This window comes from Lathyrus oleraceus, chromosome 7 (assembly GCF_024323335.1).
Source record: "Lathyrus oleraceus cultivar Zhongwan6 chromosome 7, CAAS_Psat_ZW6_1.0, whole genome shotgun sequence".
NCBI lineage: Eukaryota > Viridiplantae > Streptophyta > Magnoliopsida > Fabales > Fabaceae > Lathyrus > Lathyrus oleraceus.
This window is the reverse complement of record NC_066585.1, coordinates 58,727,427-58,747,316: the sequence shown is the minus strand read 5'-3', so window position 1 is coordinate 58,747,316 and position 19,890 is coordinate 58,727,427. Positions and strand designations below refer to the sequence as shown.

The window sequence follows — 19,890 nt, the reverse complement described above, 5'->3', positions numbered from 1 at the left end:
GAGCTCTCACAAACCAAATCCCATCATCAAATCACTGATTAAATGGACAGTTGACCAACAGTTGACTTTTAGGGTTTCTGACTGATTGTGCATTGACTGATGACTTCTGAACCCTAATTCCTTGAGAACTTGACTTCAAATGATGTCCCAAGTTGTATGAACTCTTGATTATTGATCATGGTGCCCAAATTCCACAAGAATGGCCACCATCCACTGCTTTGACTGACAGTTGACTTTTTAGGGTTTTTGACTGTCTGTGCATGAACTGATGACCTCTGAGCCTTCAACCCTTGACTTAAATACTTCAAATGGACCTCCAAGTCATGTGAACATGTTGGACCAACCCTGAGGCCTTAGCTCAATGAGAATTGTGCTTGCTAGCTTGATTGACTGATCTCCTGACCAGTTTGACCTAATTTCTTGCTTGGCTTGCACTTGAGGCAAAAGAGGCAATGCAATGCTATGCAATGGACCATGATATGCTATGACCTAACATGACAATGTATGTACAATGATAGGTGCAAATTTGAGGTGCTACAAAGAGTTATGGTGTTTTACGTTGAACTGCGTGCAGAGTTCAGTAATCATCTTGTTGTTCAAATTAGTACCATTGTCAGTGATAATTCTTTCAGGGATGCCATACCGACAAATGAGATTATTCCTGATGAATCGTGCCACCACATTCTTGGTGACAGAAGCAAATGAGGCGGCCTCTACCCACTTAGTAAAGTAATCAATAGCGACAAGGATGAAGCGATGTCCATTAGAAGCAGTAGGTTTAATCTCCCCAATCATATCAATGCCCCACATTGCAAAGGGCCAAGGTGCGGTCAACACGTTCAATGGAGCAGGAGGTGCATGTACTTTATCCGCATATATCTGGCACTTGTGACAGGTTCTGGAGTGATGGTGGCAATCAGCTTCCATGGTAGACCAATAATACCCTGATCTCAGAATCTTCTTGGCCATTGTATGTCCATTAGAATGAGTCCCAAAAATACCGTCATGCATGTCTTCCATAATCCTTTCGGCTTCCTTTTTATCCACACAGCGAAGCAAAGTTGAATCATGATTACGTTTGTATAATACTCCATTACTCAGAAAGAATTTAGCGGAGAACTTCCTCAGGAATTTTTTGTCATTGATGGATGCCCCTTCAGGGTATTCCTGAGCTTCTAAATATCTTTTTACTTCGTGGAACCAAGGTTTTTCCCGTACTCCCTCAGTGTTAAGTTCATAACAGTATGCCGGTTCATCTAACCGTCCAAGGGTAATCATGGGAGCTTCGCTGCCCCATCTGACTCTGAACATAGATGACATGGTAGCTAATGCGTCTGCCAACTGATTCTCTTCTCGTGGGATATGTTCGAATGTAATCTCTTCAAAGTATGGGATCAACGTCATCACCCGTTCTCGGTAAGGGATGAGATTCGGGTGCTTAGTGTCCCATTCTCCTTTGATCTGACTGATTACTAATGCTGAGTCTCCGTACACACTCAAAAACTTGATTCGCCAATCTATAGCAGCTTTGAGTCCAAAAATACATGCTTCATACTCAGCCATATTATTGGTACAATGAAAACATAGTCTAGCTGTGAGAGGCGTATGGTAACCCTCGGGAGAAATGAGTACAACCCCAACACCATGGCCCAATACATTAGAAGATCCATCGAAAACCATAGTCCATCGGGATCCCAGTTCGGGTCCTTCATACGGTTTAGGTTTTTCATCATCAGTAACAAGCATGACATCCTCATCTGGGAACTCGAAATTCATAGATTGATAATCATCCACCGCTTGATGAGCCAAATGATCAGCGAGCACGCTTCCTTTGATTGCTTTCTGGGTAGTATACTGGATATCGTACTCTGCTAAGATCATCTGCCATCTCGCTATTCTTCCGGAGAAAGCGGGTTTCTCAAATATGTATTTGATAGGATCCATCTTAGAAATCAATAAAGTGGTATGATTCAACATGTATTGTCTTAGTCGGCGAGTAGCCCAGGCCAAAGCACAGCAAGTTCTCTCGAGCAGTGAGTATCTTGTTTCACAGTCGGTAAACTTTTTGCTAAGGTAGTATATGGCATGCTCTTTTCGACCAGACTCGTCATGTTGCCCCAATACGCACCCCATTGAATCTTCTAATACGGTCAAATACATGATTAGAGGTCGTCCTTCAACTGGTGGTATCAGAATCGGAGGTTCCTGGAGGTACTTCTTGACTTTGTCAAAAGCTTCTTGGCATTCGTCATTCCATATCATTTCTTGATTTTTCCTCAGTAATTTGAAGATGGGTTTGCAGGTAGCGGTCAAGTGGGAGATAAATCGAGCAATGTAGTTCAAGCGTCCCAAGAAGCCTCTGATCTCTTTCTCCGTACGGGGAACCGGCATTTCTTGAATAGCCCTCACTTTAGCTGGGTCAACCTCAATTCCTTTACCACTGACAACAAAGCCCAGGAGTTTACCAGATCTTACTCCAAAAGTGCATTTGCTCGGATTCAATCTTAGCTTGTATTTCTTCAACCTCTCGAACAGTTTGTATAAATGATCGAGATGTTCTTCTTCAGTATGAGATCTAGCTATCATGTCATCCACATATACTTCTATTTCATGATGGATCATATCATGGAACAAAACCACCATAGCACGCTGGTACGTTGCCCCGGCGTTCTTTAAGCCGAATGGCATTACTTTGTAACAGAAAGTGCCCCATTGTGTCACAAACGTAGTTTTCTCCATGTCCTCAGGTGCCATCTTAATCTGATTATAACCCGAGAATCCATCCATGAATGAGAATACTTTGTGTTGAGCGGTGTTATCTACCAGGACATCGATGTGCGGGAGTGAAAAGTCATCTTTGGGACTCGCCTTATTCAAATCTCTGTAATCTACGCACATTCGCACCTTACCATCCTTCTTTGGCACTGGCACCACATTGGCAACCCATTGAGGATAAGAAGTAACGGCTAGGAAACCGGCGTTAAATTGTTTCATAACCTCGGCTTTGATTTTCTCAGACATTTCAGGACGCATGCGGCGAACCTTTTGCTTGACAGGACGGCAGTCTTCCCTCGTTGGCAGTCGATGCACTACTATGTCAGTATCCAATCCCGGCATGTCTTCATAAGACCAAGCGAAAATCTCTACATAGTCGCGTAACATCTGAACCAATCTTTCCTTGACACTGTTTTCCAAACCTGCTCCTATTTTGACTTCTTTTCTGTCCACTTCAGTACCTAGATTTACGATTTCGAGTGACTCTTCATGCGGCTGTATAGTCTTTTCCTCTTGCAGTAGCAGTCTGGCAAGTTCTCCAGGGACTTCACAATCTTCCTCACTTCCATCTTCGGCTTGGTAGATTGGATTTTCAAAGTCATAATGAACAGTAGCGAAATTATTATCAATAGGATCCAGAGTGGATACGGATCTGCAATTTGTTACGTGAGTGTGTGTAAGAAAGCATAGCTTGTTTGAAAGACGACAGGAAAAATAAAGAGCGCAATATTTGAATGCGAAAAAGTCCATTGATTTATTGAATATGAATATGCTTATGAAATGACAAAACCCTTAACAAATTAGCTATTGTGCCCCGGGCGTAGACACAATGCTTTAAGAAGTTCAGTTGAAAAATTAAAGACTAAAAATAACAATTACTCCTGACTAAAGGAGATCGGGATAGTGTCTTCAGCCTTCCAATTATTGAGTCCGTCGCTAATCGTTGGGTAGATCCAGCTATCCAGGTCGCAATCGCTGTCAGCATCTTCTACAGCATTAATTTGACTCTTGTCAGAGCTGAACCCCAGGCCAAATTTGTCAGACTTGTACGGTACGTCGATCAATTGACCCCAGCCAGTACGACCACCATCTTCAACCACGGCTTGAGCGTCCTTCAGAGAAATCATAGCAGGAGGAGCACAAATAACCTTGGGTACACAGGAAGTTGGCTTAAGGACAGGATTGGTCAGAGGAACTACTTCAAATGACTGACAAGGAGTCTCAATGAATTCACCATCCATCTCGATGTAATTGAAGGTATGCACACTACTGACAATGTACTCTTCTTCTTCACACACGGTGACAATTTTGCCCTTTGTGGGATACCTCAACTTTTGATGGAGAGACGAGGCTACAGCGCCTGCCCCATGAATCCAAGGGCGTCCCAGTAAGCAGGAATAGGCAGGACGAATGTTCATTACATGGAAGGTAGTATTGAAGACTTGAGGTCCTATCTTGATAGGAAGGACTACTTCGCCTTGGACAACACTCTTCGCACCATCGTAAGCACGTACCACAATTTCACTAGGTTTCAGTTCAATGCTTTTACAATCCAGCTTATCCAGCACAGCTGTCGGCAGCACATTCAAGGAAGAGCCATTATCGATCAACACATGAGACAAAGTGATTCCCCTACACTCAATGGAGATATGCAGGGCTTTATTGTGGTTCTTTCCCGCGGGTGTCAGGTCAGTATTGGAAAAGCCTAGGCCATTGTCAACAGTCAGGTTGGCTACATAGTTTTCAAACTGATCGACGGATGTCTCATGAGGTACATGAGCGGTCTTCAGGAATTTTATCAATGCATTGGCATGAGACTCAGAAGATAACAATAAGGATAACATTGAAATTTTAGACGGAGTATGCCCCAACTGTTCTACCACATCAAAATCACTCTTGCGAATAATTTTCAGCACTTCTTCCATTTCTTGTTTGGCAACGTCTTCAGTAGTAGCTTCGATCGGTATCTCTGACTGGGAAGGATTGACTGGTTCCTTTCCTCGAGTTTCAGGAATCGGAGGTGAGATTTCTGGGGAGAAGATCCTTCCGCTCCGGGTAACTTTACTAGTCCCAACAATGTCATTAGGATTAGCAGAATTACCAACTTGCTTTACGCCATGGACATAAACATCACCTCCATAATTCCACGGAACGGCTTTGCTTGAAGAATACGGGATCGGGCCAGGTGCAGTAATGATTAGGGGAGCAACCCTGGGCTTAGCAGTAATCTTCACAGGTACTCTGGGAGCAGTAATCTTCACTGGTACTTTGGACCTAGCAATCACAGATATCTCTTCAATAGGGTTTTCCGCCTTAGGAATCCTTTCGAAGAGAACTGTACGATCGTCCATCAGCCGTTGAATACCATTCTTCAATTTCAAACAGTCCTCGGGCCGGAGTATGCAGAGACTGCAATCTTCAGCGCAACCTGGAAATAAACCAGCTTACAATAAATTCCTCTTTATGATCGGGAGAGGAGATGTTAAGTCCGCCACATTGGAAACGTGATCGTCATCATCCACGGCATTAACCGTCTTGTCATGATTAGGCATAGGGGCAGTGATGACATTAGGGGTCTCCGGAGGCTCAAACTCAATTTCTCCAGCTTCGATCATATCCTGAATCTTATTCTTCAATGACCAGCAATCGTTTGTATCATGCCCGGGGCTATCGGAGTGATATGCACACCTGGCATTAGGGTTATAACGAGAAGAGGTAGTGTTGGGATTCGTAGGAGGACCTCTGAGAGTGATTAAGTTCGCCTTTAGCATACTTTGCAGTGCTTGTGCTAAAGTCATATTAAGCTTGGTAAACTGCCTTCTTGGTCTGTCTTGTCTTTGCTGGAAGTTTTGAGCTGGCGGGGCTGCGACTGTCACTGCTCCCACGGCATGGTCACCATTTTTCTTATTATGATTCTTTTGACCGTACACAGCATTTGACTCATTCTTCCCATGATAGGACTTTTTACTGCTTGTAGAAGTAGCTGCCTGTAACTTTCCACTTCGAATGCCGCTCTCCACCCGTTCACCTGTCAATATAAGTTCAGTGAAACCGGATGAAGAACTCCCCAGTAGGTGGCTGTAGAATGGGCCAGTCAGGGTACCCATGAACAGGTCTACTAATTCTCGGTCAGTCATAGGGGGTTTGACCCTGCCGGCCAAATCTCTCCATTTCTGAGCATACTCTTTGAAGCTTTCTTTAGATCCCATAGTCATATTCTGCAACTGTAGCCGAGTAGGCGCTAGCTCAGAATTATACTGGTACTGTTTATAGAAAGCTGTTGCTAAATCAGTCCAGGTGCGGATGTCAGAACTTTCGAGCTGATAATACCATTCCAACTGAGTGCCAGACAGACTTTCTTGGAAGAAATGGATCCACAGCTTCCTATCAGTGGTATGCGGCTGAATCTTTCTCACATAAGCCCTTAGATGCATCTGAGGACAGGACGCACCATCGTACTTAGTGAAAGTGGGGATTTTGAATTTGCGAGGAATGGTCACATCGGAGACCAGACCCAAACTTTCGAAATCCAGACCAGGCGCCTTCTGACCCTCCATGGCTAGCATGCGTTCTTCCAGCAACTTGTACTTATCATCTCTCGGAGAGTACTGTTCATTTTCATACTTCTCATCATCATCCTCAGGGTTGGAGAAATCAGCATCCTCTTCCTCTGAATCATTCTCCGCCTCATCCTCTGGACCGTTCGGGATTCCAAATTTGATTCCCGTAGCCTGTCCTTTACGCCTTCTTCCTGGGTTAATGAAACTCACAGCCTTCTTGTCTTTCTTCTTTTCGACCAAAAAAGCCTTCAGTTCCTCCTGCCCCTTGGATAGGCTTAGCATCATCTCCTTGAACTGAGCATTTTGAGTCTGGAGATCTTTGACAGTTTGTTCGAGATCCATTTTTCTGTTTAAGAGGCAGACCGTGAGAATATGGTCCTTTGGAACACCTGTCATGCAATGTTATGTTATGCTATGCAATGTATGAAATGTTTTCAAGGACTTTTGGAATTTAACTTTACGTAAGCCAACAAAAAAGGAAACTTTTTTTTTTTTTTTTTTTTTTTTTTTTTTTACAAAACAGAGCAAAGTTAAATCCCTAAGTCCTCGAAATGGTTAGTACAATGCCATGATGTTATGATGTTATGATGTTACGATGTTACGATGTTAAGTAAACAACAAACACAAACAAGTCACACAACCATCATTCCTAGGTTTTAAGGCTTTCATGAGTTCCATAGGTAAGTACCCTCCCCACTGAAGTTTAGTTGGTTCAACCTGTCCTAGAATAGTAACCGGGTTCTAAAAGGATCTCCAATCATTGACCTTCCCTCAAGTCCACTTCAGTGCAACACCAAGTGGTTGACCGAAGCTTCCCTAAAGTCCAATCTCAAGGAGTGTAGTATCGAGTCTCAACCAACCCCAGTCGGAACCGAAGTCAGTTATCTCACTACTTTCTAATGGCCAGGATGAGTCAATTAGGGTTCTAAAAGTCTGGTTAATGCTTTAATGACACCACGCAGATGCCAAATTTTTCCTCAAGTAAACATGAGGAACATCAGGACATCCAAAGTGTCACATTAACCGTAGCCATCATTTTAACCATTCCAGTATACGCCGGATAGTCGCGATGATCTATTGCTACTTACCTAAGGTACACTAGATCCGGGTGTAGGATCTTTCACTCAAGAATACCCAAGCAATCCCTTAAAAGTAAATCAGACAATTTTAAATAAGTGATCTTGTTTTTTAAGGTAACCTCTCTTGTAATCGTCCCCAGCAGAGTCGCCAGTTCTGTCATACGGTGAACTGACTTGGGGTGTTTTGCTTTTTATCGCAATGTCGCGGATAGCAAGAGTCGCCACCGACTTTTCTTTTATCCAATAAGGAAAGGTGGAAAAGAACAGGAAAGACCTCAATAGATTTTGGGTTCGGGAGGTACATTATACAAAGGGAAGGTGTTAGCACCCTTTGTATCCATGGTTATCCATGGGCTCTTAATTACTGGATCACTTATATTTTTGTCTGAAAAGTGTCAGTGAATTGCTTAAAAATGTTTGAAAGAGAGTTTAACTTTGTAATGATTCTCGTATGAATGTATACAAAGTATTTATCTCATTTGATTTTGAAAATGGTTTAGAAAAATATAACTCGGTAATGATTCTAGTATGAATGTATACCAAGTGGTGATTTTCTAGGATTTGTAAAGTGTAAAGTATGAGGGGTGGAAAATGTTTTAGGTTATGATCCAGCAATTGAGAGTTATACCTTCCTAAGGTCGTTATGAACGTTTCCTATCCTTATGAGGGTAAAACTGTCCTTACTATTGAGAAGTAAGTAATTTTACCCTTTGGATGTTAAAGGGTCATCGTAGGGTCATCGATTGGTCATTGAAGGCAACATTTGTAAGGATACCTTAGCATTCGAAGGGACGATCATCATTTAACCGTAGGCTACACCGAAGGGTCATCGAGGGACAAAATCGTATCTTCGAAGGCAACATCCGAGGGACCATGATTTATTTTATGATGATTTAATCGAAGGGTCTTTGCTAAGTGTATCCCTACATTCGCGGGACATGACCGTAATACCGTAATATCGTAAGGCACAAGAGAGGTCCAAGATCACATATTTAAAGGCCATATTTTAAAGTTAATTAGGTAATTAGGATGAATCTCCACATTAAAATTAATACATTAAAATTAATACATTAAAATTAACACATTAAAATTAATCAAGTAATTTAGGGCGAATCTCCACAAGGGTATCCCACAAATAAAGTGGAATACCTAGACAGCAATCCTTTCCTGGGACAGGTGAACCTTTACAAAATTCAGCAAACGGATTAGAATACCAAATCAGGGTGCAATTAAGAGTTGCACCAAAGCAGTAATAGTATCAGGTAAACAAAGCCTGGTTATAATAAAACAAGTCGGATGGGTAAAGGTCAAAACAGAGCGAAACAGCGGCCTCCATTACAACAATTCAAGGTATCCAGGCATACTTAAGTCCAATGCAAAACCTCAAATATATTTATGAATTCAATTATGATATCACATGTGCATTAGGAACATAAAGCGGTGATAGTAACGCAAACCTGTTGGCAATTGAATTGCAACCTCGAATTGGCCGATCGGATCGAATTGAGCGGAAGTGACCTTGCTGCCGTAGGCTTTTCCTTCCGGGTTTCCTTTAGGGTTACTCAGAATAAGTTAAACAGTAGTCCTGAACACTCCGCCACAAGCCGGCAGGATTTGTCCTTGGATTCGTCAACTAAACAACAAATTAAAACGAAGAAGATAAACTAGATCCTAACGTAAGGTTGGATCCGATAAAAAGGTGCACAATAGTTTCCTTTGTAGAAACTATTGTATGAATATAACTAACTAAATGCTGAAAAAGAAATAGGAAATTGCAAGGAAAATAGTGTAGAACTCGCAGGAAAAACAATGCCTAAGCTGCTGGAAAAGAAAATATGCAAAAGTGAAAACGGCAAAGGAAAAATGTGGAAAAAGCCCCCCCTTCTAGGTTTTCTTCGTGGCTATTTATATTGGTACCATTAAGTAACTACTTGCTGCCAAGAGCTCTTCAACGTGGCTAATTTCATGGCGTGGATATAGGGCCCAATACTCCTCAACGTCTCTTCAAGTCTCTGAGGCGTTACGTGCGTCCAAAAAGTAGAGTAGTGGTGTGACGCTCGTCACACCATGTGTGACGTCCGTCACAAGGCTGCTTTGCGTGACGCTCGTCACGCCCTCCGTGACGTCCGTCACAAGCACAACATTTGTGGCTTGCGCTTTGGGCTGGGCTTTGCGATTCGGTTCGTTTTCTCTCCTTTTTGCACCTCTTCTCCTCCATTTTTACTTGTGCTTCCAAATAAACCGCTTTCATGTTATCACTAGGCGAGCGTGTAGCGAATAGGTCAGTTTGGGTCATTCGCGAGCTGGGCCTTCGTTCCCGTAAGATCAGTGTCATGAAAATGAGTCGGAATGCCTTGAAAAATGTCTTGAAATATAAATGGGCAAATTTTGGGGTATGACAGTTATATATCAGAAGAAGTGTATGTCAACCAACCTCCAGGTTTTGAAAATCCAAATTATCCAGAACATGTCTTTAAACTTAAGAAATCTTTATATGGACTTAAACAAGCTCCCAGAGCTTGGTATGAACGATTAAGTAATTTTCTTCTGGAACATAATTTTATCAGAGGGAAAGTTGACTCCGAACTCTTCTGTAAAAACCTTAACAATGATCTCATGATATGCCAGATATACGTTGATGATATCATTTTTGGTTCAGCTAACGCCTCTGTATGTCAAGAATTCTCTGAGCTAATGCAGGCAGAATTTGAAATGAGCTTAACGCAAGAACTAAAGTTCTTTCTAGGAATTCAAATCAACCAAACTTCAGAAGTCACGTACGTTCATCAAAGCAAATACATAAAAGACATTCTGAAGAAATTTGATATGGCTGAATGCAACTCTGCAAAGACTCCCATGCATCCAACCTGCATTCTTGAAAAGGAAGAAGTCAGTAAAAAGGTTTGTTAGAAGCTCTATCGTGGTATGATAGGCTCCCTTATCTATCTGACTGTTACTCGACCTGATATTCTCTTTAGTGTTTGTCTCTGTGCCAGATTTCAAATCAGATCCTAGAGAAACTCACTTAACAGCAGTTAAGAGAATTTTCAAATATCTGAAAGGAACTCCTAACCTTGGCCTGATGTATGATAAAACATCAAAGTATAGACTTTCTGGTTATTGTGATGCAGATTACGCAGGAGATAGATTGGAACGAAAAAGCACATCTGGGAATTGTCAGCTCTTGGGAAACAATCTGATATCCTGGGCCAGCAAAAGACAATCAACCATTGCCATGTCCACAGCAGAAGCAGAATACATCTCAGCATCACTGTGCACTACTCAGATGCTCTGGATGAAAAATCAGTTAGAAGATCTGCAAATCTTCGAGAGTAACATTCCTATCTTTTGTGATAATACTGCTGCCATTTGTTTAAGTAAGAATCCCATTTTATACTCCAGAGCTAAGCACATTGAAATAAAACATCATTTTATCAGAGACTATGTTCAGAAAGGGGTAGTAACATTGAAATTCATTGATACAGATCACCAATGGGCCGATATCTTTACTAAACCCTTAGCTGAAGATAGATTCCTCTTTATTATAGAAAATCTGAACATTCAAAACTGCCCTGAATAATTTGTGCCTCTGAAGTTGTAAAATGAGACTCTGATATAAACACAATGGATTCTGCCTCTGACTCTGATACTTCTACCAAAGTTAGAAGTTATCTGAGTAAGAATTCTCCAGGAACCAATCCTTTGGTATTCCTGAAGATTAGATAAAGCAAACACGTGTAGTGCCTTGCGTCTGACCTTGGAACTTCTAGACAGCTGTCTAGCAGTAATCAAGGAACAGTCCCTTGAAATCTCCTCGAGCAGTGTACCAACTGTTGGAATTAGACATCATTTATGAACTGTAATCATCTTTCCCTCCAAACGTGCTAACTTGGTTTTTGTGCTAAACTCTGATTTGTGTGTCGTTTTGCATGCGCCCTAATTTGGGTATTTTTAAACACATTCATTTCACACATTGCACACTTTTCACTCTCACGCACTCTTAAAACCTCAGTTCTCTCAAGGCATTTCTGCAAGCAGTTCTTCATCTTCATCTCAGTTCTTCATCAACATCATGGATGCTCAACAACAAGATGTGTACAACTTCTCTCAACAAATGGGTTCAAGCGAACAAGTTCAAAGCTCAAGCAACCCAACAGTGACAGGCGTCACCACAACACCAATCTACAAGGAGCCTCACATTCTCGATCGTGAGCCTCATATTCATCTTGCAACGCCATTTGAAAAACTGGACATTTTATGTGAATCCTTGGTGGACTTTGATAATATGAAAAGGAATGGCATAGACCTCACTGAAGAACTCAACAAACAAGGTTGGGGAAACTACTTTCAACGTCTTTATGGTCCAGTTTACCCAAATCTGGTGAAGGAATTCTGGAGATTTGCTGATGCTGATGATCACTTCATTGTCTCCTATGTTCTGGGAGTCAAGATAGTGATAACTAAGAAGTCCATCGCTGCTCTTCTGAGCATGGAGAAAGATGGAGGCAGAAGAATCTACAACATCAATCCCAGGGAAAAATACATATCTCAAGAAATCAACCCAACCATTTTCAAGCAGAACGCAGAAGGCAATCCCTCCAAGAACAAGGAGTTACTTCAGAACCTCCGAGTTTGGCTGAAGATCATTATGGGTACCATCCATCATCGCCCAACATTAAACTCCTCAGACTACATCAACACTGATAAAAAATGCATGTTGTATTGTATCCACAAGGGACTGAAGCTCTGCCTCCCAGCACTTCTCTTCAAATACCTCAGAGACTCTGTACGAGATACCAGAAATCATATGAAGCCCAGAACTTACATCCCTCTGGGAAGACTCATCTCAGATGTACTAATAGAAAGTGGTCTCGTGGACCATCTGGTAAAGCTCAGGCTCATGGAGGACATGGCAATCGACACTGGTAAGCCTCTGAACGCAAAAAATCTGAAGAGCATGGGGATTCTGGACCAGGTCAAATTCAGACCTACTCTGGACACTTCTTGGGATGCTTTAAAAGATCAGAGGAAAATTCCCCATGGTCTATATCTGTTCTCAAGGGAAGAGCCCAGAGATGTAATCCTCTTTTATCTACAAGGTCTGAAGGACGAAGGAGTGGATATCTCAGACTTCCATTTAAGCGATCTACCAGATAAGGCTCCGAACTTCATGAGGCATAAAAGAGGTCCCTCTGAGAAGACATCGCAGGCGAAGAAAGCAAAACTAGGAGAATCCTCCGGATCAAGACCTCCAGCACCTCTGCATGAGCCTTCTGGTAAGTCTGTCTCTCTTGCTCCATCTGCACAAACACAGTCAATTGCTTCTTCTATCCCTCAACCAACACCTATATACACTCCATCTGAAACTCCTCCTTCAACTACCAGAACATCTCAACCACTCCAAAAATTCAACCTTGCCACCACCACCTTGAAGGAGAATTTCCATCCAAGGCGCAGCGGAATATAAAAATTTCTCCTTTAATGATCCTTACAAATGGGCATGATCAGTGATAGAATCGTTACCTCTTGTGGCGATTCAAACCTTTGGTGCAGATTCCTTGTAACGATCAAAACCTTGGATACAGATCCACGGGGTGATCACGAACGTTGAACGATGACAACGTCTCTACTCAGTCCACACGAACGGATTCCTTCAATCTCAGTGCTAGCTGGTACGAATGAAGGCTTTGAGTGAGAGTGAGAGAGAGGGAAACGAAACTCCAAGTCTTCACTTGAGTTTGAGTCTGAGTGGAGTGACAATGCTTCTACCCAAGGGGTTCTATTTATAGAACCACTTGTGTGGGATTCAAGCTAAAAAGCCCACTTAAGTGTATTTTGGCCCATATCTCATAATATGCCAAAATCACTTAAGTATTTGGTACCTTACCATATTTCGTCTCCCACTTAAGTGCACTGTACCTTACGGTGTTCCTTAGTTACTCTATTTCTCATCAATCCCTCCTTTGTGTGTGACCCTGTAGGTTTTCGTGACGTTGGCAATTATATTAAATCACACATTTAACATAATAAATAGTGAGCAGTATCTAGCAACACATCACTGCTACCCAAGACACAAAAATGTCATGTGATCTGACAAAACTTCCTGTGATAATAATTATGTGTATAATTACCCCTTTGCCCTTATGTCTATATTGAACACAAGGTATAGACCGTGTCACCCTTGTCCAGTTCAATATTGGGCCCATAGACATTTATCCTGTTACGCAGGATGGGCAAATTCCATCTAGGACACTCATGTCCCTCAACATGATTTGTGGAGTACCCATCAACTGTCTTTATGGTTATCCAGTTACGGACAACGTTGGATCAACAATAAAGCACTCGACTCTACATCTAGCATCCATAGTGGTTTCAGGTCGAAGAGTGGTATACACTACTATCACCATGAGAATAACTTATGACCCTTTGCATAACTTTCTATATAGTATTCTCATAGCGGGTCAATCCGGTATAAATATTACTCATAATATTCATACCTATGTTTAAGACTTGATTACTCTTTATCCATGATCCATGAGATGTGATCATCAGCCTACAAACATAATAGTCTTAATGCTTTAATGTTATCCCACTTCATACTAAAGCTCGACTACGGATACTTTAAGAATAGTGTCCTCATGTTTAATGTGCTCTCATGATTAAGTCACACTTAATACATTAAACGGACTATCTATTCCAGGGACTTTAATAATCAACCATAATAAAGAAAATGCCTTTTTATTATTAATAAATAATTCGATACAAGTACCAAAAGTATTGGCCTCAAGGGCTTACACCAACACACCTTACCCCTATCTGAAGCTGAAAGGATGAATGAAACCACCTCTTTATATTCTTCCCCAGAATCACCCCCTTACTTCACCATCTCATCCGACACAGAACCCTCTGACCCCTCTTCTCCCACTCTAGCCCAACTTCAGACTCAGAACCTTGCCTCACAACAACCACAACAATCTCCACCTGAACCTGAAGTAACCTCACCACCCACAGAACAACCAAACCTAACACCATCTGACGTTCAACCCTCTGACCCAAACACCTCTGACACACCCCCACCAAACACTTCCGCTGAACCACAAACTCTAACCCTAAGCCCTCCCATTTCTTCACCGCCACTATCTGAACCACAAAAATCCCTGCCAACCCTAGAGGAAGCAATCATGTTGTTTGCAGGAGCATTAGTTGACAAGGTCAAGTCTCTGACCATCAACTCTGGCATCAGTGATGATCCTTCAACTGTTAGGACACACTGGAACAGAGTTATTGGCTGGATGACCTCTGAAGCCTTTAAACTGAAGAGCCTCTCTGAGCAAGTCAGAAACGACTTCATCAGAGATGCTGAAGTTAGACTACAGGAGCGCTTAGCCAGAGAAGCTGAGGAACAAGCCAAAAAGGAAGCAGAAGAAAAAGTAAGGCAGGAAGAAATTCAAAGGGTTAAGGAAGTTAAAGCCAAAGCTCTAGCTGACGCTGCTGCTGAAGCTGAAGCAAAAGCTGTTGCTGAAGCTGAAGCCAAAGCCGCTGCTGAAGCTGAAGCTCGCCGTGCTGAAGAACAGAATGCTCTGACTCAGGGGGAGTCCTCTACCTTTGTCCCTCTGGTTCTCAAGACTCTTGAGGAACTTCAGAAGGAGCAGAAGGAAGTCCGATCCAGATTGGATCAACAGGACACAGTCAACACCAACATCCAGAATCTGCTGACCCAACTGCTTCAGAGGATGCCTCCTCCTCCCAACCCTTAGGCACCTAGGATTTTTTTGCTTGTTGCTATCTGTTTCTGCGTGTGTTGGCTTTCTGCTGTTTATACTCATATCTGACAAAAAGGGGGAGAAATAAAAACAGCTCTGATGAAAACATATCTAAATCCTTCAGTACTCTGCAAACATATTATTCAATAAAAATCTATCTAACCCTCTTTGACCCAGATATTTGCAGAAGAGTATCTAGAAACATCATTGCATGGAAGCTCTGGTAAGAACTTCTGAACTCCCAGGCTTATCTCAGGGGGAGCTCACTTCTATCTGATCTGATAAATTCTTATATCTGAATGTTTCATCTATTAATTAAGATGGTTTTGTCATCAAAAAAAAGGGGGAGATTGTAAGAACAAAATTAGTTCTACAATAGATTCCAGGATTTTGATGATAACAAAGGATAAAACCAAAAATGACACCCTAACGAAATTTCTCTAAGTGTGCAGGACTCTGAACAAAAACAAAGTAATCTGATCGCTTTATCAGATACAGACTCTAATCAGATACAAGTACTAGAAGATCAGAAGCATCTGAAAAAGAAGTGCGCTCTAGAAGTTCTGACTCTGAGCAAAACCAAGACAACAGAAGTCCAGAAGCTCTAAACTTCCACTGGAATAAACTCTGATGGTCTAAAAGACCAGGACTCTTAGAAGCTCTGATGTAACTTCAACTCAATCTCCGATTGACAGAGATAACGTAGATTCTGACGAAGGTTCTCCAAATCCAGAAAGAGTAACGGAAACAACAACTTCAAATGGAAAGAAAGTATATTTGGAAAGAAGTTATTCAGGGAGACAAATTGGTTATGGCAAGAAACACATAAGTAATGGCATTAAACTCTTATCAAAGACAAATATTCTGCCATCACTACAACGGTCCTTTCACCACTATATAAAGGACGACATACTTCAGTGAGAGATACACCTGAACGCACAGAAATTCTCTACTCTCTCTTAGTTTTTCACGAGCTGTTGCTCATACGTGAAAACACTTGCTTGCTCTACTTGCTGTAATATTTGCTTAATCTTAGAAGCACTTTAGATTACAAATTTCCTTTGTTAAATTGATTTTGTTCCTCAAGTGACTCTGCGTAGTCTGTATACTTGGGAGGACTAAGAGATCTTTCTCTTAGACGTTGGTTGTAATAATCTTTCAAGATTAGTGGATTAAGTCCTTTTTGAAGGCGAAATCACCTTGGCCGGGTGGACTGGAGTAGCTTTGTGTTATAAGCGAACTAGTATAAAATCCTGTGTGTTCTTATTCTGCAAAAGCGCTTATTTTCCAAAACAATTCAACCCCCCCTTTCTTGTTTTTCTCACCTTCATAAGAGGCTTGGGAATTAAAGAAAAATACAACGGATTTGGTTTACCAAATTAGTGGGATTCAAAGAATTTAATTGGGCTATGTACAACCCTAATGAATCAATTAGTTAAATGAAATCATATATTTCTAAGTCATTTGGGCCTTGAACCCAGTCTTGGTCAAACGGAAATGATTTGGATCTAAAATTCCTAAGCCAAACAACCCAAACCTAATGAGTTACACGTTCGCCACCAAGAAGATGTTGCACGATTTGAATGCTTTGTCGTGTTTCACCTTGCACCGCGACTTCGAGATCAGAGCGAAGATGAGATGAAGAAATAAGGCTCCAACATTAAATCCATTCTGAAATCAACATCCAGATAAGTTCAACATTGTGCGCGCGCGTAAACATAGAAAGAAAACAAGGTGAAGTAATCAACGCAGCAAGCCGTAGATTGTGACCAAATCAAATTGAAGAACAATGTGGAATCGTGGCACAACGAGTCATGGATCACGTTGGATTCAGCATCGAGTTTTGGAGCTTCAAGGTCGTGCGTGAACAAAAGCGGAAAAATAGAATCAGAGCTATAAACTCACCGAATCAGGTATTTGTCCGCTTCTCTTCCTTCTTCTCTTCGTACTTCTTCTGTAATCCCAATGCTTCTTCTTCTTTTGTGCAATGCTTCTTCCTTCTTCTCCTCCGTTCTTCAGAGTTTTTTTTATTATGCGTGTAGAGAGGAAGAGTTGAGAGAATTATGAATTTATGGTGAAAGTGCAGAGAGAGAACTTTGTGATGAGTGGTTTGGTTGCAGAAGTTCAGAGGGACTGAGAGTTTTGAGGTTGATGGTGATGGATGTGCAGTGAATGAGAATTTGTATGTGCAATGATTGAAGGGGTGATTTATGAAGATTTTATGGAAGAGTTCGTGATCTCTGAAAATGATGATTGAAGACTTTCTGAATTGTGATGATTGATGAATATATAGGGCTTTGAAGATCACCCTGTTAACTCTGTTAGCATTTCCTTGTTGAAGTTTGTTGAACATTATCATTCTGTTAAATTTAGTTATGATTAGTTAGATTAGTTGTTAGGTTTAGTTATTGTTAATTCTGTTAGATGGCTGCTAAGTTCCATGTGAGTCAATTAGAGGTTAGGATTATTATAAATGTGCTAGGTTACCTCAATTAGTTTGTTAAGCTATGCAGTTTGTTATGAATTTGTTGATTTCAGTTAGTTACTGACCTATTAGAAATTTATACCGTTATTGTTAATTTTACTGGGTGAATATGTTGCTGCTAATGGTTAGTTATTATTTATGTTACTGACTATTATGTAATTCCTGTTATGAATGTGTTGCCATTTAGTTAGGAAAATTAGTTACAAGAAGACTCCTATTTATAATTTTTGCTAAATGAATTGTGGTTATTAGTTAAGTGAGTGCCAATTAGCCTGTTAGTTGGTTAAAAGAGAAAAAGTCAATTAAAACTGTCATGAACTGTTAATGGAATTAGCGAAATTCAGGTAGTGCATGTTTGATGTTGGTTTTATTAGTTAATGGTTTGATTGTTAATGTTAGTAAAAAAAGAATTGTTATCATGTTAGCAGGGCTGTTGTTAGACTTCTGTTTCAGTTAAAAGAAAATCTATTTAAAAAATGCAATTCTATTATGAATGAAACTCGGTTAGTGATTCAAATATGTTATTAATGAAAATCTTGTTAACATCTGTTAGTAATGTTCTGATATGCAGTTAGGTTAGCTTATTTTTAGAATTGACTTCTACTATTTGAAATGAATGTAATTAGTTAATTGGTACCTATTAAGTTAGTGATTGAATTGTTGTTTTTTCATGTTAATCTCTGTTGGTGAAATGTTTTGCTAGATTAAATGAATGGCCCTTCTTGCAAGCTGCTTGGTTAGATTAACTATGTTTGCAGCATGTTAGGATCGAGGTTAATTATGTTAAGGAAAGTTAATTGCTATGTTAGTACTACCATGAAGTGTTGATTAGATTATTGGTGTATGGTTTATTGGATTGATGTGTGAAATAATGCATTACTTGAATGGTTTTGTAGGTCACTTGAATTGGATTTGAAAGTAAATTTTGAATTGGTTTGGAAGGTCAATGAAGGATCTCCCATTTGCTTGGAAACCTTGAAGATTGGAGTGGATAAGCTTGCTTTTGGAAAGCTATTGGATTAACATTGTGTAGGAATTATAGTATTGTAATAATTTGTGCATTGTAACTTGTAAATTGAAAATCTGCGTTGTAACTAGAATGGAAATATTGGTTTAAAAAACATGAATGGAAATTGAATGGATAATGCATAACATTGATTGAATGTTGAAAGATCTTGAATGTGTATGAATGGGCATTGAATATTATTTGGAAAGTGCATTGAATTATAAGTTGAAAATGTGGATTGTTTGAATATTATTGAATATGGTATGTAGTGACAAGTTATGGAATTGTGGTTGATTTTGGTCAAAGTTGACCAAAAAGTCGAGTGTTGACCAAAAAGTCGAGTGTTGACCAAAGTCAACTTTGGTCAAACTTGTATATTTTATAATTTTATTGTAAAATGATGTAATGAATGGTTTGAATAAACATTTATGTATGGAATGGTCACTTTTTTGAAATTCAATCATAATTTTCTCATCAAGATTTCAAGTTTAAAATGTCTTATCATGAAATATGGCATCATGAAGTGGATGAAAGTGTATGAAGTTATGAACTAGCAATATCAATGGATGCAAATGAAACAATGAACTAGTGAACCCATATCATGAATTAATGCATCATGAATGAGCCAATGAAATACACCATAACCAATGAATCATGAAAAAATCTAACAATCATGCAATGAACCCTAATCTAAGATTATTGGCGGCAAAGGATATGATGCAAGACAAAGTGATCTAATACTCCCTCTTAAGAAATAGGGTTTCAAACACCAGATCAATGTGCCAAATACATGATCACCAAAGGTTAAATGCATACCACTGGAGTTGTATACACAAGCAAAGGCCAACAGGAAAACCTCAATGATGAAACCTTTAAATTAGGGTTTCAAGCTCAAACAAAGATCAATAGATGAATCACCAATGATAAGCACCCACAAATATGGTTTCAAGGATCAAATGGTCCATTAAGGATAAGAGCCAAGCGAACTAATTTAGGCATGAATGAAAGATCATGATGCAAACTCTAAGAGCTCAAGCACCAACTATCCCTAATTAAGGTTGCAAACTAAGTACAAGGCTCCATAAGCACACCTCAAACCATGGGACCACAATTAGGGTTTAACAGTCAAGCCAAACGCTCAAAAGGTCAACCACAAGATCCCATAGGATCCAAGTCAGTAGTTAGGGTCTGGATATACAGATGAATACCATGGTGTGAACTC

At 40.5% G+C, this 19,890-nt stretch overlaps 1 long non-coding RNA gene across 1 annotated transcript; it reads left to right on the top strand.

Moving 5' to 3' along the window:
• Positions 1-16,656: 16,656 nt before the first annotated feature.
• LOC127107049 (uncharacterized) lies at positions 16,657-18,825 on the top strand. The gene is made up of 2 exons (XR_007795618.1): positions 16,657-17,090; positions 18,559-18,825. It is a non-coding gene; the product is annotated as an uncharacterized LOC127107049 (long non-coding RNA).
• The last annotated feature ends 1,065 nt before the right edge of the window (positions 18,826-19,890 follow it).